Source organism: Lissotriton vulgaris, chromosome 2_1 (genome assembly GCF_964263255.1).
Source record: "Lissotriton vulgaris chromosome 2_1, aLisVul1.2, whole genome shotgun sequence".
Classification (NCBI taxonomy): domain Eukaryota; kingdom Metazoa; phylum Chordata; class Amphibia; order Caudata; family Salamandridae; genus Lissotriton; species Lissotriton vulgaris.
Genome location: NC_141687.1, coordinates 1,994,985,816 through 1,995,009,200, shown reverse-complemented (window position 1 = coordinate 1,995,009,200; position 23,385 = coordinate 1,994,985,816). Strand labels below are relative to the sequence as shown.

The following is a 23,385-nucleotide window of genomic DNA, read 5'->3' as shown; positions in this document are numbered from 1 at the left end:
GGTGAGAATAGGAGAGCAGCCTAAGAGGGGAATTAGGTCATCGAATACAATATTAGTTTTAAGGACAATTGAAAGATATTTTTCTATTTCCTTCCATAAAACCTGGATTTTTGGACACTCCCAAACAATGTGTTTCCAAGTGCCTTTTCCTACACATAAGAAGCATTTGTCGGCTACTTGGGGGAAAATATTATGTTAAAAGGACGGGGTTCTATATATTAACCATTTATTATAAAATTGCATACGTTTAAAATTTGCTCTTTGAAAAATGGTTCTATTAAATGTATTTATTTTATCCCATACCTGTTGATTAATTGTAATATCTTCCCTCTTTTTCCATCTTTCAGTAATCTTGCTGTAAAAGTCCTGGTCTTTACTTTCTTTTAATATTTTAATCCAGATACTCATTTTCTTTTGTATTTTGTTATTAAGGATAGTGGAAATATTTTCTTTATTAAATACATTTCCTATATTGAGTTCTCTAAGTTTTGGATTTATCCTAATAAAGGACCAGTTCAGCGTAAAGTGCAAGTGGATTAACTGGCTATGGATTTCATCCCAAGATTTTACCCAACAGGAAGTCTTCAATTTTCTCAAAGCCATTCTCCTTCCAGAGAGTTAAAATATTTTTGTCCATACAGCCAGCATCTCCCAAGCTAAAATTTATTAAATTCGTCTTATTACTTAAATTAGGTAAGTCATAAAATTTTAAAAACTGAGTTTTCACCTTAAAAATCCACTGCAGGGATTTATATTGTACTTTTTTTGGATCTTTCGTGGTTCTGACCGGGTCATAGATTTTTAATTCCAACAACATCCTTTTCATAAAAAAATCATCTGTCTCATAAGAATCTAAAACAAAAAACCTGTAACTATAATGTGCAAAAGACGCAAAATAATATTCTCTAATATTTGGAAGGGACAGCCCTCCGTATGTGGATAATAAATATAAAGTGCTCAGTGCAAGTCTGGGAGATTTTTTTGCCCATAAGAAAGAGGAGATCAAAGCTTCTACTTTTTTAAAATAAGAGGCATGGATTGCGCAGGGAATTGCACTGAAAAGGAAATTAAAAAGGGGTAATACCGACATCCGAATTAGCGATGCCCGCCCTATGAGAGACAGGGGTAGTAATTTCCAGCGATCTAAAAGTGAGCCCACCTTTTTTAATAAAGGTAAAAAATTAAGTGCAAAAAGGTCATCTAGCCTATCCGATACAAATATTCCAAGATATTTCTTTGGATCCATGTTATATGTCCGCCTGAATTCGGGAGCTAAAGTGTCTATAGTGCAGTTAACTAGAATAATTTCCGTTTTGTTTACATTAATTTTATAACCCCCTAGTTTTTGGAAATCAGAGAAGATTTTTAAAATCTTCCGTTGACTTGAGGGTTTGGAGTCTATGAAAAGGGCAATATCATCCGCATATAATTTTATGTTTGTCATTCCTAATATTGGGGCTGTGTCAACTTTAGTATTCCTGATAGCGATCGCCAGAGGTTTAATAAATAATGCGAATACAATTGGCGACAAGGGGCATCCTTGTCGCGTGCCTCTAGTGACCTTACAAGACCCAATATTAGTATTATTGACGATAATTTGTGCCCTAGAATTCATATACAGTTGTCGTAAAAGAGAGATAAAAACATTCAGGAAATTAAAACTACGTAAAATTGCAAACAGGCAATCCCAAGACACTAATCAAAGGCTTTCTCCGCATCTAAAATCCAAATTTGAGCCTTCACCTTATTAGTTTTAAAATAATCTAGTGCCTCCAATAAAAATGTAGTGTTGGAATGGAGATGCCTGCCTTCAATAAAACCACACTGATCGTGGGCTACCAGACATCCTACTATTTTAATTAATCTGTTTGCTAAAAGTTTTGTAAACATTTTGTAATCTGTATTCACAAGGCTAATCGGTCGGTATGAATTTATATTTTCCTTGTCCTTTCCTTTTTTTAAAATACTGACCACCACCGCTGTATGAAAGGAATCCGGTGGGGGACTTCCTTGGAGTAAGTTATTAACTAATTTCAAAAGTTCTTTACGTAATTCTCCCCCCAATTTTTTTTAAAATTCAATGGAAAGGCCATCCTCACCATTGGCCTTGCCATTGGGGAAGGACTCTATCATTTCATCTAATTCTAATAGTGTGCAATCTTGTGTAAGATAGTTCTTACCCTCAGCATCTATTTTAGGTATTTCAAGTGGCTGTAGAAATTCCATGATAGAGTCAGGCGTAGCCCCCTCAGTCGCTTGATATATCCCCTCATAGTGTTTTAAAAACAGCTCACCGATGGAAGTTGTGGTCTTAACTTGTATTTTAGTGATGGGGTCTATTAACTGATCTATTCTATTGCGGACCTGCTTTTCTTTAGATTGCCAGGCCAGCAACTTTCCTGTATACTCACTCTCCTCATATATCTTTTGTGCGTGTAGGTTGCTATTTGTCTCGCCTAAATCATAATAAAAATCCTTCATCTTGCACTTCGCCTCGTGGAGTTTGTGACCAGAGATCATAGATCTGACCCTATAATGCTCTTGGGTTGCCTGTGAGAGTTCAGTTTGGAGTTTGGTTTTCTCCTCCCTTTTTGCCCTCAGCTTGGGAATTTCTTTAGATGTAATTATTCCACGTAGAGTGGCTTTAAATGCATCCCAGATTATATTTAATGGGGCTGAACCTCTATTCTGTGTAAAAAATTGCTCTATCTTTTCAATAATATCTGTGCACCATTGTTGGTCAAGGAGAATACGTTTATTAAAAAACCATCTACTTGTAGGTCTTGCTTCATAATTCCCCAAATTGACCTCCATGCAAAGAGCTGCAAAGAGCTGCATGGTCTGAAAAAGCGTTAGGTAGATGGGCGTAATTATATATTACTAGGTCATGGGATGATAAAAAAAAATCTAGCCTTGACGCAGAATTATATTTTGCTGAGTGGCATGAATACTCCCGCTTAATAGGATTTAAATTTCGCCAATGGTCAATAACATCAAGGTCTATTTTACAACTTTGGACAGCTAAGGCAACTTGGGGTTTATTCTGTCGGTGGTCTTTCTTGGAGGAGTCCAATCGAGGGTTTTGTAATAGATTAAAATCTCCCCCCCAAATTATTGGCCCAGAGAGACCAGTTAATGCCTGCTTTACCTGTAGAATAGCTTGAGGGTCATCCAAAATTGGTGCATAGATTGTGGCAAGAATAACACTGACATTGTTTGATTTACCGTGTACAACTGCCCATCTACCTCTGGGGTCTATGCACGTCCCTTCAAGATTAAAACCTACATGTCTCCCTATTAATATGGAAACTCCTCTCTGAGCCATCCCGGCAGGAGCAGATATGTTATAGCCCGCCCAGCTTTTGAAGAGTTTAGCTGACTCTGCCTGATCTTTGTGATGGGTTTCTTGCAAATAGATGATGTCAGGTATAAAGTTTTTCAACCAGCACCCAATAGTTTTCCTTTTACGAACGTTATTCAGGCCATTAGCATTTAAAGAAATAAATATCACCATATTGTTTGATGTTCGAGATATTGGACATAACCCTCAGCTAATGTGCAAGTGTGCAAATTTGCAAATGTACAATCAGCAGCAGCAGCATATATAACTAATAAATAATATATATATATATAACAATATAGAATAATAATATAATAGCAGCAGATATTCATAGAGATATTCATAAAGAATCTAAATTTCAATGTGCAAATATGCAAGCGAGCAGCAAGAGTGTAAGGTGATGTTATTTGAGGAGTCTTACCATTCGTTATGCAAAGCATGCAGATAGACAACGCATTGTAAAAAGAGACCGATATTTGACATTAATGGTATGACGTCATCTGCTATTAAGATTGCCATGTACTATTTGAAGGGGTGCACCGTAGGGTACGAACAATGAATATGAATTACATTAAATATGTTAGTGAACACAGGTTCCCTCAAAACTGCCATGCATCTTACTTTGGAATGTATATGTTTGTGGAATTGAATAGGAACTGGTCCAGACCACAGTTGATTAGTTTGCGATAGAGAAGACTTATCAAGTGATCTATCATTGAGGATCTTACCTTCCACTGAACAATAGAAGCACAATCGAAATTAGGAAAACAGAGCATCAGATTGACATGCTTTCTACCAATAGAAGAGGTAGGGAATACAGTTTCCACAATACAGAAGTCTCCTCAGGTTGGTGCTAACAGAGAGGTATTGGTGTCAGAGGCAGATGATTGAAGCACTTCCTTAAGTTCTAAACCTAAGGCAACTTGGAACAGAACGTATAATCCACTCAAAGTTAGCACTCAGAATGGATGAGGCAAAGATTCAAATTATTTGGACTGTGCATTTTAGAAGACCTCAAATTCGAAGCCCACACTTGAACGGGGGGTGGGGGGGGTGGGAACTAGTAATAAGTCAGGACTGTCCAAGTAATCTTTTGAGTTCAGAAGAATTGGATAATTGTCTGTGTGCCTAAATCCATCCTTAAGGACATTTCTTGGAGGGGACTTATGATAAATGATAAAGTGATAAGTGAAAGGTTCAATAAATGGTTAGACAAATTGAATAAGGTTGTAATGTTGATTGGGAATAATAGGTTGGCATGAAATTTTAGGTGCTGTAGTTAAACAACATGACTATTTAAAACAATGTAGTGAAAAAGTGGAAAAATGCCGCAGTGTGGCAAATACATTGCTCCTGAATAAACGCAAGATACTGGTAAATATGGTAAACTAGACAAATATTCTAATATATCAAATATCAGAACCTGAGGGCTCTCTAGTGAGATTTAGGAGTATATGATTCTACTTCTAGAAGAGAAATATAAAAGCTTTCAGGGCTCCTGCGTTGTCCAAACCTTCATTTAAGTCTGCACGTTAATATTACTCGCATTTGTAACTATATTATTTAGCGTTTTGCTAAAACCACCTCTTCAAGGTCGAGAGATGTCCGCTGGGAAGGGTATTACCCTGACATAAAATTGAAAGATAAAACAGAGGATAGCATTTTCAGCTTCAGTTTGCTTTATAATTGTATCTCAGTATAGGACAGCTCATAGTTTGGGAGAGGTGTGGCGCAGCAGCCAGAACAACTGACTCCGGAGCGCAGGGCTCACAGTTGGTTCATCAGCCTTGGCAGCAGCTCAGCTCAGCATCATGTGACTTTGGAAAATAGCTCACTTAGGGGCGTATGTACAAGCCCCTATCGCTACCACAACGCCACTTTTTCTGACGTTGTGGTGGCGATAGAAGTGTAGCCTTATTTAGAAGGCAGCGTTAAGCCACGTAATGTAGCTTAAAGCTGCCTTGTAAATAAGGCCCCCTTTCACCCTATGCTTAGCGTGACAGGGGTGGGCAGTGGGTGTTGAGGTGGGCGTTCCACCGCAAAACCCATTAATTTTTACGCTACCCCCTATGTACAAGGGGAGCATACATAGGAGGCAGCGGCAAACTTAAGACCAGGGAAAACCTGGTCTTAAGTTGGCAAAACAAGGAGAAATGCATTATTTCTCCTCGTTTTTGCTTTTTCCATGTGTGCTGCCCAAGGAACAAGCAAACTGTCATGGATTGTTTATGTACAGGAAGGTCCCCCTTCCACTATGGAGCAAGGGTGCCTGTGTTGGCGCCACACTGCTAAGTGTATTGCCAACGCAGGAGGAAACACAAAGCTGCACAATGCCCTTGTAAATATGGTGCCGCTTTGCTTTTCAAAAGTGGCGGAGTCAGGCGTTAGCCATGACGGCTAACGCCTCCCTCTGCCACTTCCTTGTGCATATCTCCCTTTATCTCCCGATGCCCCCCAGCGCATTGAAACCCTGATGGGGTGATGTGTTTGCACTTTACAAATACGATTTATTATTATTATAATATTTGATTAGCTTCACAAAGAAGAACCAAAATGATCAAAACAGCCTCCTGAAGAGATGCAGTGGCGTAGCTAGGGATGGCGGGGGGGCATTGGTTTTTGGGGCGGCGGACTCCCCCCACTCCTACCTGCTGCCTCGGGGGTGACAATCGCCCCCTTGAACCTCCACGCTCTACATTACGGCCGTTGCGGGGCAGCAATCGCAGCCGAATCTCGCCACAACCCCCTCCAGCTCTTCAATGGGGTCGCCGCCGGGACCACCACGGGCAGCCATAAGGCTAGCTACGCCACTGAAGAGACTCGTTGTAAAGATGTACCACACACCAATTAAGTAAAAGTAATCTTCTTTATTTGAAGATGGATCATACACCTCAGCCTGCTTCACCAGCTCCAGTCCTTTATTTAACCTCCCTTCCTTTTCAAACTAATACATTCTACACATGGAGCTTTGGCAATACACGTTCCACAACCATGGAATAAAGAGTTATTTGCAACGACTTAAGTAAGATAGAAACAGGATACCTCACGCGTGCAATGCACTACACTTTCACACAAAAAAATAACAAGCATAAGGCAGATTTGAAACGTGCACAGGGTGTAAGTTGAAACAGAGGAATTTCCCATTTTAAAGGGGTACAGCAGAGGTTGAAGTACCTTAAAAAACGAGGGGAACTGTGCTCCAAGTTACAATTTTGTACATCAGCCTTAACAATTTAGGAGTGGTAATTTTTTTTAGCAAAAGCATGGTTAATGTAAAATTAAAAAAGATCCAGCCATTTCAACCATACTTTCTAACAGCGACCAGTAGATGCCGATATATCTCACTCACAAAGGAGCAATGCTTAATTTGAGTCGGTTGTTGCATGGGGGGCACCAGCACTAATATTTGGTGGACCGGCACATGAGCAAATTAAACATCTTATTAAATTGGGCGCAGGGAGAAGCCATGAAAATAACTGGATCATGCTCCTGTTCCGCAATTTTGGAGAGATTGTCAAATATCCCTGGTATTATTCCCCGCACTTTTATTGCCTCAAGATTGCATGATTACTCCAATTTTAGTCAAAGGTACCAAAGCATTGAAATCAGCCGTTGGCCAATAAACTATCAGAATTCGTAAAAAGGGAGAGATAATGATCACTACAGTCTGTGAAGTAGCCCGTCCTGGTTGCCAGCAGTGCTGCATATTAACAGCAATACTAGCATAACAGGCAATATTGGACACCATCCCCTAACAATAGATTATCTAAAGAGATAACCAGCAAAAAATCGAAAAGAAACATGCCTTTTAATTTTGCTTCTGGATTATAGACAGTTTGAGACTCTTAAAGCACAAAGTGACACAATTTTAGATTTTATATGCCTCCAAGAAACTCGGAGTTTGGAAACCACGGGCCAGATGTACGACTCGTTTTTGCATGCGCCAATGGGTTTGCGACCTGTTTGCGCATGCAAAAACCTACAGTGTCATATACAATTCCTAAATATGGGAGTCGCAATTTATTTGCGACTCGCTATTTAGGAATTGCGAGTCGCAATCCGGAAGGGGCATTCCCTTCCTAATTGCGTTCGCAAATCAATGTACGAATGTTTTGTGACCGCAATTGGGGTTGCAAAACACTCGCAAATTACCACCCTCTAATGGTGGTAATGCAGCCGCAATTTGGAAGGTGTCCCTAGGGAACCCCTTCCACTTTGTGACTGTCTCTAAAAATATTTTTTAAGGGCAGGCACTGGTCCCAGGGACCACTAGATACTGGAGGCAGCCCGGAAATTAAAAACAAAGCTGTTTCCATTCTCCCAAATAATAATCTTGAATGTTTACCTGAAGCCAGGAGAAAAAAAAAAAAAAATTAATTGTATTATTTTTTATTTTGCACTTCTATAAAGTGCACTGTCACCTAAAAGATGTCCTGGCGCTAGAGCAAACAACCGGGAGTGAGACAGCAGCTAGAGGGGGAGAGAGGCAGTGGAAATTATTGGAGGAAGAGCCAAGTTTTCAAAGACTTCCTGAACCGTAGAAGATCAATTGAAAGCCTAAGAGAGGCTGGAAGTCAGTTCCAAAGCTGGGAGGCCATCACAGAGAAGGCATGTCCTCCCTGTCTGGTCTTTTTGAAATTGGGAATACAAACAAAATTAGCTGGCGAGGAGCAGAATCATCTCCCTGGAAATACAGGAATTAACATATTATAAAAAATCTTTACAAAATAAAAAGTGATGGTAGCACCCTTTTAGTAACAGGTGATTTTAATATAAAACTGATGAAATGTAATATTAAGCATACATTGCTTGAGAAGGACGACCAAATATTGAATATTCCTGAGGCATCATGTGGCGACCAACGCAAAGACAACTTGGGCAGGAACTTACTTTATGCCCTTTATAGCCTAACACTAGGAGCAATAAAAGGCAGTTCTTCTCTGACAAAACAAATAACTTATACCAGTATATTAAAAACGACACTTTTTGCATCAATGTAATTGTTCCATCAATTTTAAAACTTTGAAATTCAATATTGACTAGAAAGTGACAATCCGTCACTTTGCTTACTATCAAGGGAACTAGGAGTGAGACAAGAAATCAATTCTCATAAATTTCTGATAATTAATTGGAAGGTGAAAAGCATGAGAAAACTGGATACCTGGAAAGAGAATATATCACCGGAATTAATGACATATTTTGGTGATTTTGCCCAAAGAGTGGATATTTTCTACCAAAATGCTTGATCCAAACTTATTGACATATTTTTGAACGTTATCCTTACAGATTCGAGAAAACCTACTATCCAAATGAATAATAACCGTTGGTTCACTGGAAAAATAATAAATAAGACAAAAAGGTTGTTAAATAAAGCAATAAGATTTCCCAAAATCCATTGTCAACCAAAACTTATTGAAAAAGTGAAATTTATACGTAGACGCAATAAGCCTATGATTTGGAAAGGAAATGTGAAAAAAGTAGAAGAAATCGAGAGACCTACCGGATTTATGTGAATGAAGAGGTCCAAATAAATTTTGGAACCATATACATTCAATCAAAGGTCCAAAATCACATATGGCAGGTATATAATGTAAATGCAGCCGAATGATCAAAGTATCTCGTTATTTAAATAAACAGCCCAAATAATGGACAGGATATCTCTGCAAGCAACTCCAACTCCTTATATATGGCGCCAAGTGACAGTCTTTTGTGGTCACCTGGGATTGTTGAATGCAAATCTATTTCATCCTTAGGAAAGTAGTAAGTGTAAACCAGACATGGTCGAGCCCATGAACACTAGCCAGATGCAATGAATCTAACAGTAATGAAAATGATGAATATGTCATTAACCTCTTCCGCGCTAAGGACAAAGCCAGCTCGTCATGGGCGTTACCTGCGCTACGCGGATGACGAGCTGGCTTTATCACAAACCGCGCGTTTTTCAAAAATCAGCGCACAGCGGGAAAACGCGGTTGCGCGGAAGCAGTTAAAGGTGTGGACCTTTCTATAAAATCTAAAAGTTGTCGGGTTGCAATGTACATACTGTAAATGCGAAGGCATTAGTCAGTATGATTTAGCTATTACAGGCATCACCACATAGGTATTGGAAAAGCCCATCTTCCACAGTTAAGGAAAAAGTATGGTAAATGCATGCTTACATTTTCTTGCTACACATAAGCCCCTATTCCGGGTTCTCCATTAACTCTGCAGTGAGATACCGGGACCAGAATTAATTATTCTGTTTGGTATGTCCCTGAGACTTAACAGTTATCATAAGTTAAACACACCATAAACAAGCTTAACCTGCCAGACCTAGGATTACCAGTGGCCGTATTACATACAGTGCCTTGGAGGAGCAATGGGTGTGTGCAACAAGTTTCTGCAACCCACGGGCACTATGGTATTGCAGAAGGGGCTACAGGTGCTTGTGCAGTCCCTTCTGTAATAAAGATAGCACTAGTGTGCATATAGGGCCAGCGGTATTGTAGGTGTCCAAACCTCCATGCAAATGAGGAAAACACTTTACCTCAATAGTTAATTACTTACTTATGCCTACTACCCCTGTTGGAATCATCTCTGTTCTGGCTTTTCTTTCAATCTGACTCCAGGTGTAACTCATCCAGACAGGTATTTATTTATTTAAGGTTATGTATATTGCTGACTACACCCAATGGGTGTAAGATCACCGTACAAAAGAACAGTTACAGATACTAAGGATTTTAGTTATAATCCAATGCATTTTTCAACAGCTTCAATTTACAAACAAGCAGAAGCAATTTCTTTGATGTCCTTTGTGGAAGCGTTGGATCATAGGCATGCTAGTATCTACTCATGTAGCTCACCCTTTTGATAACGTGTGGTGCCCGTCACCATGGAGCCACCACCAGTCCATATGCAGGGGTCAAGCAGCAGCATCACCCTCATCTCTCCAGCTCAAGGCAGTCTCTTCCTTACAAATAATTATATTTATGTTTTTGTGGCTGTGTGTTAAGTCATGAATAATGTACAGTAAGCATACATTATTCCTGGTACTAGATCCAGCTAGAAAGCAGTATAGGTAGGATGAGGGAAGATGGTGGGATTCTATTTGTATCAAGCATCTCAAATTGGATAAGCTTAATATGTATAGTGAGGCACCTATCACCTTACAAGATTACTCTGTACTTCCAAAAAGAGAACAATTACCCACTGATTACAATAACATTGTTATAAACTGAATGGCAGCTGTTCTGCTTCATTAAGAATGTGAGGGGCAAAAACAAAAGTACTCTGGACTGAGAACTGACACCCACAGAACTCAAGAAGTGTAAGCAAAAGAAAGAGAGAGACCCATTGTTTTTGCTAGCAAACACCAAAAATTAGTGCAGTAAAAACAGTCTGATACAAGCTACAAACATAATCCTGTTACTGCTGTGGTGCTAGTGTGGCGATACCATCAAGGATCTGGTATGCACAGGTGTGGTTGCCAACACAGCTGACAGGAGCTACTCCAGGAGGTACAGAAAGCCCTTTTATCATCCTTCATAATCCTGGGAAATGAGAAGGCACCAACTGGCAAATTTTTAAGCAATGACTCAAATTCGAATTTCAAAGCTTTATTCGATTATTAAGAATTTAAGATTTTAAGAAACCCCATAAACGCACAACCTTCACCAAGGACAGATCTTGGGCCAGACTCTCGGTGGAAAACTGGGCCCTGGCCCTGGACGCTACCACCCCAGTCTCTCAGCCGACCCCGCCATTGCGGACACCCAGTTCAGAGAATGGATTTCCTCTTCCCTTGACAGCCTTATCCCCATCAAAAACCGAGAGGTCAAAAATAAGATTAAGGGCCATGCACCATGGTATAATTCCGAACTCAGAGCGCTCCGTAAAGAGTGTAAAAAGGCCGAGAGAGTGTGGAGGAAAGACTGGCTCCATAGTAACAAAGACTTGTATCACAACGCTGTGAGACGTTACAAAACAGCCTTGAAGCTAGCCAAAGCGACATTTTATGACAATAGAATTAAAACCGCGACTAACTCCTCAAAAGAATCATACCGAATAGTCAAAGAACTATTAAACATCCCAACAGCACCCTCTTCTTACTCCCCCCCCCCCCAGACAGAAGTAAGGATCTGGCCAACTATTTCGACTCTAAAATCCTGCGGATATTGGACTCCCTCCCCACCGTTAGCCCCCCTTCCATCCCGGATATAGCGGACGGTAACAACAGTCCACAGCTGGACACTTTCAGAGCAGTCTCCCTCACTGAGGTAACTTCCACGCTGGAGAAAATGAAAAGCGGTTCCCCCCTTGACCCAGCCCCGGTTAGATTCCTAAAAAAGGTGTCTCACAATATAGCCCCTATTATCAAGGACCTTATCAACACCTCCCTCTCGGAAGGTACGGTGCCCCCCTACTGGAAGAATGCAGTCGTTAAGGGCCTGCTGAAAAAGCCCCAACTCAACCCGGACGACATGGCTAACTACAGACCTATCTCGCTGCTCCCTTGTATCAGTAAGATGGCGGAAAAGCTAGTCAACTCGCAATTGTCCCAATTCCTCGAGACTAACCATCTCTTACGCCAATCCCAAACTGGTTTCCGACCCGGCCATGGCACGGACACTGCCCTCCTCTCTGTCATCGAGGAGGCAAGGTGCATACTGGACTCAGGAGGATCAGTGGCAGTGATCCTCCTGGACCTCAGTGCCGCCTTTGATACGGTGGATCACCGTGTCCTACTACATCGCCTGGCCAAGGCAGGAATTGTGGGTACGGCGCGAGCATGGATTGAATCCTTTCTTTCCAACCGCTCCTTTCAGGTGTGGGACTGCAACTCACGGTCAGAACCACTTCCCCTCAAGAACGGAGTTCCCAGGAGTCGTCACTCAGCCCCACCCTGTTTAATGTTTATATGGCCCCCCTGGAAGACGTAGTGGCCCCCTACGGTATAAAAATAATAAACTACGCAGACGACACTCAACTAGTCGTCTCCCTGTCCCACCTGGATAACCATCCTGACAGCCTGCTTAACTGTCTCCAGGATATCCATTCCTGGATGTGTGACTCGGCCTTGAAGCTGAATGGTGCAAAGACCGAGATCATGCTTCTGGGCAACAAATGGACGGCCATCCCACCAACAGTTTGGCCTGACACCTTTGGTGAAATCCCCTCTCCAAAAAAGGAGATCAAAACATTAGGAGTATGGCTGGAACCCGACCTAACCATGAAGACGCAGGCGGCCAAGACAGCAGGTACCTGCTTCGGTCTCCTGCGATCCGTGCGCAAGATCCTACCTCTTCTCCCCCCGCTACCCAGGAAATTACTGGTCCAGGGACTTGTCTTAGCCCGGCTCGACTACAGCAACGCCATCTATCTTGGGGCTCCGGAATACACCCTGGCCAAACTCCAACGCACCCAGAATGCGGCGGCCAGGCTCATTATGAACCTCCCCCCCAGAGTTTCAGCCAAGCCTGCCCTCAAAGCCCTACACTGGCTCCCTGTCCGCCAGAGAGTAGAGTTCAAAGCCCTGTGCACCACCCACAAGCTTATCAATGGAGTTGGCCCTGCCGCTCTGAGACACATGGTCACCCCTTATAAAGCCCCCAGACCCCTCCGCTCTGACGCCGAACATCTGGCCACTGTACCAAAATTCAGGAAGGCTCGCACCGGCGGTCGTCGCTTTGCGGTCAAAGCCTCCATAGGTTGGAACTCACTCCCTCGCAGTCTACGTCTGGAACCCTCGCACACTCTGTTCCGTAGGAAACTCAAAACCCTCCTGTTTCCCAAATAAGTCACTCCCTCTGCCCCTCTCCGGGTCTTCACAGATTTACAGCGCGGGGATGCCTACGGGTCACCAGGCGCTTTAGAAATCGCAAAAAAAAAAAAAAAGAAAAATCATAAAAGCATACAGTATTAAAAATACAGAGTAAAATACGGAACGTGCAACACATATTACAGTAAACAAAGCAGCTCAATTAGCATCAAGTATGTCGGCCAGGCAGTCCAATATTTATAAAAGACCAAGGTTAAAACACCAGGCTTTTCCTATGGGTGACAGCTTTTAGTATAAAAGTAGCGGTAAAAAAACAAATGTCAAACGTATTAAGTTCAAATAACAATTTCATTGCTTTGGCAGTAGTGAACACAGAATATTTCTTAAAAACAGGTTTGAGATAGTAAAGACGAAGGTGCAGGTAAAGAGGGCAAATAAGCATAAAGTGCAAAGTACTTTGCTTTGTTGAGCCATCCCAAGGGCAAGGGGTTGGGCTATACATTTTCATCTGTGGGAAGGCCACCAGGTTATGGGCAATGCCTAATCTCAACCTAGTGAAAACAAACTGGTGAGATTGTTTGGTAATGGCTTTTAAATACATAGGTATGCCCGAATCGACCGACATGTTAGAGTGGTAAAAAACATGGGTTGACAAGAGGCTACATTGGACACTACGCAGGTTAGATTTGGTCCCTAGAAAAACGTTTTTAAGCTCCTTTTTAGGTACAGTGACAGCGCTCAGGGGCTCATCAAAAATATCAAGATTAAAGATTGCACTGTAAGAAGATGAAACCTAATTTAACCAGGGGATCTTACGGACATTGTCCAACCGAAGACAGTCTAAAATAATTTGCCTGGTAAAACCTGTCTCATCCTTAGCCCAAATTGACCTCCAAGCCATAAGAGGTCTCAATCCCGTTAATCCCGTTAGGTCTGTAAGATAGTCCAGCCCCACCTCTCTATGACTCAGTTCAGTGGATGCCGAGGAGGGAAGGCAAAGGAGTCTTTTAAGGAACTGGTTCTCTGTAACTTGCAGATCCCTGTGGTTACAGTAGCCCCATATACCTGAACCGTATAGGGCAATAGATACACATCTATGCCTATAGATGTTTAACATGTCAGGGATACGACGACTGCCTAATTTGGATGCAAAGCGGAATACTCCGGAGGAGCTTTTGCCCATCTTGGCATTCACATTTAAAATCTCTGATGTACAAGTCCCTCTATTATTAAAAGTTATGCCAAGATAACAGAATTTGTCCACTACCTCAATTCTATGATTATTGAAATGAAATGGTTTATAAAGTTTCATCCGTTTCCCGCAGGCCATAATGAAGGTCTTAGAGTTATTTATTTTTAGTTTTCTCCCCTTAATAAAATCGTAAAAATAATTCATAAGGTTTTGGAGTCCATTCGGAGTACGCGAGAGTAGAACCGTGTCATCTGCATATAGCAGGACCGGGACAGGGTAACCACCAACCTGTGGGGAATCTGCATGTACCCTCTTCAATTCAGACTCCATAGAGTTTATAAAAAGGGAGAAAAGCAACGGGGACAACACACAGCCTTGCCTTATGCCTGATTTAACCCTGATTTTCCTGGTACATTCCCCTGCCTGGCAAAAGCGGATCTGGGCTGATAATTTATTATAAAGTCTGGCCAGGAAGTATATTATTGCTGGGGGGGCTCCCATTTCCAATATAGTGGACCATAACAAGGTATGATCCACTAGATCAAAGGCACTTGAGAGGTCAGCGAAACAGAGAAATAAAGAGCCCTGTTTCGCTTTAGTGTATTTCCCGATGATAAGATCGAGATTAATACATTGCTCTGTTGTCCCAAGACCCTTACGGAAGCCATATTGAGATTCAGCTAGAATTTTGTTGTCCTCCGCCCATTCCTCCAGTCGCACCAGTAGGACCCTGCTAATAATCTTGAGTGAGGAATCCAGAATGGAGATAGGGCGGTAGTTCTTAGCCTCTCCTCTATCTCCCTTCTTGTAGATCAGTAGAATTATGGATTCACTCCAGGTAGATGGTGTACTATCCCTGACTGATGCATTGAACACCTGGGTCAGGAGCGGGCTCCAAAGTGCCAAGTTGGATTTATACAGGTCAGCCGGGACCCCATCCGGTCCCGGTGCCTTCCCCCCTTTGCTCTGACTGATGACAATTTCCACTTCTTGAAGAGTAATACCCAGAGATAGCTTAGGTTCGTACAGGGCGGTAGAAGAGCTAGCACAGTCCTCCCTGGCCGGGTCAAAGATTTCTGTAAAATGTAGTACCCAGTTATCTTCGCTAACCTGTGTTGATAGTATAGGGAAATCTTCCTTTACAAGAAAAGGGCTATTGACCGTATTCCTAAAGAGCTTACTGTCACGCAGTACTGCTGCTTTAGTCAGATCATCCCAGGCAAGCTCCCTTAGCTCTTGTTTTCTACGTGTTAGGTGCTTTTTGTATGACAGCCTGAGGTGTGTAATGGCCTCCCTGTCTCTGGGTTGTTTAGAAAGTGCACGCTTAAGTTCTTGGAGGGATTTGGTGCACGCACTATCAAACCAACCGGTAGCTGCCTTCTTCGTTAAGCCTTTGGTGATGGTAAGGGATCTTTTTATGATGGTGCCCAATTCCTCAAAATCAGCTATAATGCACTGGGGGGAAGCCTCTGAGTCCAAACATTTAAGTATCGCTACAGACCCCGCTCCTACAATTTTATGCTGCAGCTTCTCGGAGTTATCCACACACCATTTGATGCGGATACCATTCTGCCTACAGGGGGTTAGGTCTTCTACTATCGTATGCTGAATGTTAACCGGAGACCCCCAAATAGAAATCGACATGGTGATGGCATTATGGTCGCTACTTCCAAAATCTACAACAATAGGAACCATACAAAATGGAACAATATGTACAGAAACCAATAAATGGTCAATAACAGAGGCCATGTTCATTCCTACAAAAGTTGGTACAGGGTTACCCTCATGGTCTGCAGCCGGGGAATGTATCAGCAGATCCAGGTTAAGCATAAAGGAGTTGAGGGAGTCTCCATATGGTGAGTGTATAAAATGTGCCCAGTTTTCCCCGTTATCCCCGTCATACCCACAAACTTTAGTGAATGAGTGGGGGCAAGTACGAATATTGAAATCCTCTCCCCAGATGATATCAAGCGGTTTATGGATGCCTTTGCAGATATTTCTCACTGCTAAGTCCAACTCATCCACAACTGAGGTATTTGTAGCATCGAACAAATTGTTATAATGGTTAATCAGCAGGGTTACATGACCCCTTTTGTGTTCCATGCTTTAAATTTGCGAGTGAAAACCCACAGTCTGGTGCGATTTCACACGAACAGGGAGGTTCACAGAAAGTAAGGTTACTAGCCCCCCTTTAGCCCTGCCCATGTTAGACCTTTGTGCCGGGTTGTTATATGACACAAATCCATCAAAGATGATATCAGTTGTTACCCAAGTCTCTTGTAAACATAAGACATCAAACTGGGAAAGGGTTTCGCTACAGCCCAAGGACGACATTTGCCGGCTCCAGCTAGCAATATTCCAGCTAGCAAATTTGAAGCCGGGGGTACATGAAGCTGGTTCCGTAGCCTCCGGTACACTAGTGAATCCCAGTGATGGCATAATAACAACAGGGGAGACCGTAGATACAGGAAGGTGAGGTGGGGCAAAGGGGTCAGCTCCCTGGGATAGTAAATGTGCAGGGGTAGGGGTGGGGGGCAATACAGGTGCTGAATCGATAGATAGATATACTTTTACCCATAGCTGCTACTAAACTGTTACCAGTAGCAGGGGGGGTGGGGACTGAGACATAAGTTGTGGGTAGTCAGTCGACTCCATCTAAACCGTTAAGACAGTTAAATCGGTTAAAGTCACAGAAAGGGGTCTCCGGAGGCAACAGGACCGGTCTTGCTTCGTACCCACAGAATCTGCCCCTCCGCTCAACCCTCGTCCAATTATCTCGGCCTTGATTGTGGTGCAAATGGATAGGGGGAAAGAAAAAAGACACTGGCAGCGTCTGGATGGTGAAATCGAAGGATCTATTAAACCCGGCACATATGTGCGAGACTGTCCTGGGGTCTCTAAAGCTCACTATGATGCAGTCCCCGATTATAGTCTTTCTGGTTTTACCCAGCCAAGGTACCCTTCTAACCAAGATAATTTCATTATGGAGGTGGGCCGGGAGGGATCTATTCCAGTTCAGTCATCTAATGACTTTACTTTTAAGGGATTGAAAATTCTCGGCTTCTCCAACCTCTAGGGGAGGGACACCGGCCAATACTACCATGAAGCGGTTAGCTTCAGGGGGCAGGTCAGGCCTACGTGGTCTAGGGACAATCTTATCAGGAGGTGGGGAAGCTATGTGGCCATTAGTTGTGGCCCCGTTAGTAGTGGCCATTAAGCATGGGCGGAAAATCCGTTTCGCTCGCGGATTTTGCGGATTTTCGGTAAATTCGCAATCCGCGAGATTCGCGAATCTCCCGCAAAATCCGCAAATCCGCGAGCAGCGGATTTTATGGCTTGCTCGCACTGTTCGCGTGAGTTCGCGGCTTCCCAGTACAACTGCGCGCCCCGCGAATAAGCGCAAAATTGCAGAAATACGATCTTAGCAAAACTGAAACTACTTACCAGGTTCAAAAGTTCAGGCTCATCATTAGTAGCCATTTCCTGTAGTGCTTCCTGAGGGGCCCCTCCAGAGTTCAGTTGCCAGTTGCAACTATTATGTGACCCTGCTCTGAACCTCAGAATAGTTACACATATGCCACAAAGGTCCTGAATTACAGCTAAGGGAGACAAGCAGGAGCCAGGCTGGAAGTTCAAATCCATTAATCAGCCCCTAATTCATTATTGTCAGTTGGGGCAGGGCAGGTGTTGTAACTAATTTTGCAACAATGAAAGCACTTAGCAAGTGCAAAAGATCACTAATCAGGAAGCACTAAGGAAGCAGGTGCCAGCTAAAAAAATATTCTGTGACACATTAATCAGCCCCAAATTAATTCAGGTCACTTGAGGCAGGGAAGGTGGGCTTGCTTTGCCACAATAATGTACACTGACTGGACAACCAGAGGGTGCTGTGATGAAACAGAGGGTGGCATGGGTGGGCCAGAGGGTGGCATGAGTAGTCAGAGAGTGGCAGTGGTGACAGAGAGTGGCAGTGATGAAGAAGAGTGTCCCAAACAGGCTGGACACGTAGAAACAACAAGTTCGCGAAATTTGCGACCCGACAGGTAAGTTCGCGTTTGCGAAATTGTACAAAACCCTCGCGAACTGGCAGAAACCCGCGCGAACACACACAAAAAAAAATCCGCAAATTTGCGAGAATTCGCGGATTTTGCGGATTGCGAGTCCGCAAATCCACAAAATTCGCGAACGCGAGATTCGCAAAATTCGCCCATGCTTAGTGGCCATAGATTGGACAGGACCTACAGGTAGCAAAGGGGGAATGTTAAAGTTGACATTTTGAATCGGGGCTAGATTGCCCGTTGGGGGACGCAAAGGGGGAGCAGCATCATTCACTAAAGGGGGACCTAGATTGGTGGGGTGATTTGGGGGTTAGAGAGAGTATTAGACTTGGGGGATCTAGCTAGTATAGCAGCAGAAGTTTTCTCAATGTTAGTAAGACGGAGTTCTATACGTTCCAATTTAGACTCTAGGGGGAATAAAAAAGATTTAAAGAGGGCTCCCAAAGTTTCTAAAGAGAAGTCCAAGCTAGGTATGGGTTGGGATGAACCTGGTGTGGGGTTGGGGGTATCATGTTTATGTTTGGCTGTTTTTGATTTGCCACCCGGTTTCGAGTTATACGGCCTTTTACGTTTAGTTGCGACCCCTTCATTAACCCCATTTGATATGGTATCACAAGTAACAACGGAATCTGAGGGAGTGGGCGCATTAATATCAAGGACCATATCAATTTCTGGAAGAATTTCGTTAACCAAAATGTCCAGATCAAGTGACGCCGGGTTGGTCTCAGTAGATGTTAAAGATGGGCCCACCGCAGCATTGTTAATAGTCTCTGTAGGCCGTTCGGGGGTTTTAGCATTAGCCAGAGTACCAAGGTAAGATCTTTTGAAGGCCGATAGTTCCTTTGATAAACGCTTCTCAAGAACGTTTATTTCAGTGTCAATGAGGGTATTAGCTCTAATCAAAAATTTCTCCATACCTCCAGTGATGGCCGCTCCAGCTAGGGATGACTTGCTCCTGGTTTCTCGACAGGACATCTCCCCACACTAAGGATAGCAAAAGGTAGCAGCAGAAACAAGAGGGGGGGCCCGGACCGGACAAGATCGGTCACGAACGGGCACAAACGGGCCCGCCCTTGGCCCGGGCTTCGCCCGGCGACGCTCCCGCGCAGCGGGATGCTGTATCCAATAAGTAGGGAGGGTTACGGGCTGTGGGCGGAGCAACAGGGAGAGCGGACCAGGTGATGTCTCTAGGTCAGGCAGGGACTCCTGGGAGATGGAGTCCCTGCAACGCTCGCAGCCCTGATGCAAGCTTCCTGTAGAAGCCCATGGAACTCGGCTCCTTCTAGCCGTCCAAAGTGCCTCTGCCCCAGATCACGAAGCGGCACCCGTGGAGCGGGTGCTGCGAGGTCGGCAGGAGAAATGCAGAGAAATGCAGCCACAGCCTCACAGGACCAAGTCTTCAAAGAAACACCCACACAGTGAGTGCAGGCAGGCGGTAGAAATCCCCTCAGGTGGGCTGTGGGCGGAGCAACAGGGAGAGCGGACCAGGTGATGTCTCTAGGTGCATCCACAGCCTCACGGGACCAAGTCTTCAAAGAAACAACAATGACACACCAATGACTCTATAAAGCAGGTGGCCATCCGATGTGTGTGTGAAAGTGAAGCACTAAACGGCAGGGCCGACTCTAGGGCGGTGCTGACTTGAGGGGGTGCAGTGTTTGTAAGATAATTTTGGTTTTAAAAGCACCTAATGCCACGTTCCTTGCATTCAGCAATTTCCAGGCAACAATAAAAGTGTCAAGATAACTCTGGTGATTAATAAGCCTGGGCGGAGTTTGCAGAGTTGCGCTACGTGGAACTCTGCGAAGTGGCAAAAAACTCAGCCGCACTACGCAGAGCTCTGCAAGCGGCAGAGTTCCATAGAAAAATGCTGTTCGCGGTGATGGCACAGTGCGAATGCTTGTCCGCACCGTGCAGTCATCGCGAATGGCACTTACACATCGCAAGAGGTACCTTCTTTCCCTTTTCTGCCACTCCAGTAGATTTTTATTCAATCAGCAGCTTTCTCAAAGCGAACAAGCAGTTTCTCATCGCAAGCATACGAGACCACTCCCAATGAGAAACCTGACCACCCCGCATTGAGAAATCTCGCCGGGATGTTTATTTTCACCGCTAGCGCTCGCCAACTTGATGATGACGATCGCGAACAAGGAAAAATCTCGCCAGGAGGTAGATTTTTCTCGCTCGGGGTCACCAACTTCACATTGACAATCGCGAGCAAGGAAAAAACTCTGCTCTGCTACGCGAAGCAGAGTTCTTTGGAACTCTGGGAGCTCCGCGTAACGCGGAGTGCGAGAAACTCCACAAACTCCACAAGCGGAGCGTAGTTCACCACCCAGGGTTAGTGATTAATGTTCTGTCTGGAGATAGATCGGAGTTTTTGTCCAGAGAAGGTTTTGATTGATCATAAAATAGCACAGAGGGTTAATAAGCCTGCTGCAAAGAGCGTGTACCATGCAGGTCACAAAGTGCATATAATGTAACTACGTCAGTGGGTTACTGCTTTTCTAAGAGACATCATTTTGTTACTTGCAGCTTATAAGTTAAAATCCTAATACAGAATAGTGAATTAGTAACTGTCATCAAAGAACTGCATGCACAATGGAAAATATAGATTAGAGCATAGATTAATGTTGCAAAAAGGTTCATTTGGGTAGAAATCGATTCATATTTTTTAAGAGAATCCCCAACTATGGTGTTCCGTTTTCAATTCTTAGTTTCTGAAGACCAAGCACTCTTAACCTATACTGCGTACCAGTATCGATGACATGTCACTTCTACACCTTGTTGTCCTCTGGCTTATATAACATTTCCTATAAGCTGATTTACACATTTGATTGTCTCTGTGTAATGTGTGTGTGATGCAAAGTACTCTGAAACCCTACACTGGTATGAGTAGAGCTATATAACTAATTAAATGCATCTGAAAGAGAGTGGTTATGGAGACTTGGGGGCACTGTTAAAAGATGGTGCTGAGGGAGTTCTTCATGGAGGTGGTCACCACCTCCACCACGGATGGGGGTGCCAACAAACATTGTCGCACCGGCCACCATCAGCACTAAAGACCGCCCTGCTAAAGTGCAGTGGCTGCAAAGAAAGTAAGAAGAGATTGACCTCCCTATGCCAGACAGGGAATCAAAATGGTACTATACCCAACTACCAAGCGGTTTCTTTCAGTGCCCAGGGCAGCAACACCCGGGGCACTGAAAGAAAAGGGAGTTCGGAGTGCTCCGCCCCAGGGTAGAGGAAGCTGGCATGACAATAGAACAGCATAAAAATGACTACGGTGAGCTGCCAAAAAGCAATGCAGCGCCTGGCTCTGGAAGGGAACTAGGTGATAGCAGACCACCTCCACCCAGTGAGACAGCCCTGAAGATTCCCAGACTCTGCAGTAAAAGTGTGCCTGTGCATGTAATGAGGAAGGAAATTGACTGCAGTTGGTGGCTGGCAGAGCCACCCCAAGGTTGCACTCTGCTGCAGGATTAAAACTGACCCAACAAGCAGACGGCTAGGCCTTGAAGGAGGCAGAGTCAGATGGGCTGGAACACTCACAACACTGGGAGCTGGGGCAGGAAAGACCCTTGATGTCAATGAATCTGGTAAATGGAGAGGAATAGTATGATACAAGACTTAGAGGCAGAGCAAGGATAAAGAAGGGCAACAATGCAGGAAAGCCATCACTCACAGCCTAGAGGCAATGCAATGTGAGCAACCACACACAACACAGTGGCAAAATATGGATTTTCCTAACTGGGGGAGTACCATTGCCCTAGAGATACAATATCATAGATACTGGACAGAAAAGCCTCACCCACATCATTTTGGCATTCTTCATCATTGGCTAGTTTGTCCCACCTGGACATGGTATTGCCACCAAGGTGGTCTTAATCTCACAATGAAGGAGCTCAAAATAAATGGTACTAGAAAAGTGAAAGATACAGACTATTTTGTTTAATCTACCACAGTGTATACTCAAAGGAATTACCTGTATTTCAATGGTACACCGAGAAAGGTTAAAAATAAATCAGTTAGTTGTGTACACAGATATCATGTCTCAGTCATCCTTTCTACCCACATGTTTTGGCCACTTTGATAGCCCAATAAAGATCGCTGACCTTTATCAGTGTAAACCAGGATCTCTTAATAGCCTATACACCACCTATGTCTGTGTAAAAGGCAAGGTAAGTCTTACTTTTACAACCGGTCTTTTCACATCAGTCTCCAGAAAAAAGGGAGTTTGTTTTAGTTTTTTGTACCATAATACAACTTGTGTTGGAAAAAAATATTTGCATTCATATTTTTTTCTTACTAATTGCCACGGGGACAGTGAATAATTATGTTTCACATGTAAATGCAAAGCACATGACACACGTGATAAAAATATGAACACATCTACGTGGTATAATAACTTACCCAATAGTTTACAGATTAAATGTCCACTGGTCCCATCTGTAGTTACACACTTTGAGAAAGGAATGGATATTCATAATTCCCTTCCTCCTTTCAACAATACGAGATATTCTTCAGGTTTAGCATCTGTCTCTTAGATTGCACGTTTCAATTGGCCGTTGCCAGGCTAGTAGACACAACACACTATTCAAGTCCAGTACTATAAGAAAAGACCAAGTCCTTACTGTTACAATGTCTACACATCATCTGTCTCTTTTTCATGCTTACCATAAATAGATACCCAACCCATTTGTCTATGTTGATGTAATCTCAACTAACCACTTTTTTCTCAGTCTGTCAAACGACCAGCAGCATGTACACTCATTCGCCCAAGCAGTCTCTCAAGGTTCATACATACTGTCCTGCATTCAATAGCGCAGCAACAGTAGTGGGTAAAATAAGTTGTGAGCCCGACATTCATTGTGTATAGATATGTATTACATACTCTTCTTGTGTCCATACATTAATGAACCAATGTGTTGTGCAATACCCAATTAGTAACATTTCGTCCACACTGAGAAGCATACATAATGCTCCAGTAAATAATTGGTGGCAGTGGGTGTGCTCCAAGGTTGGTCATTGCCGTCAA

General features: G+C 43.4%; 1 protein-coding gene across 1 annotated transcript in view; it reads left to right on the top strand.

Annotated features, from left to right (window-relative positions):
• Positions 1-23,385, top strand: part of TMC3 (transmembrane channel like 3) — a 584,800-nt gene that overhangs the window by 374,045 nt on the left and 187,370 nt on the right. The gene's annotated exons all lie outside the window — the stretch shown is intronic.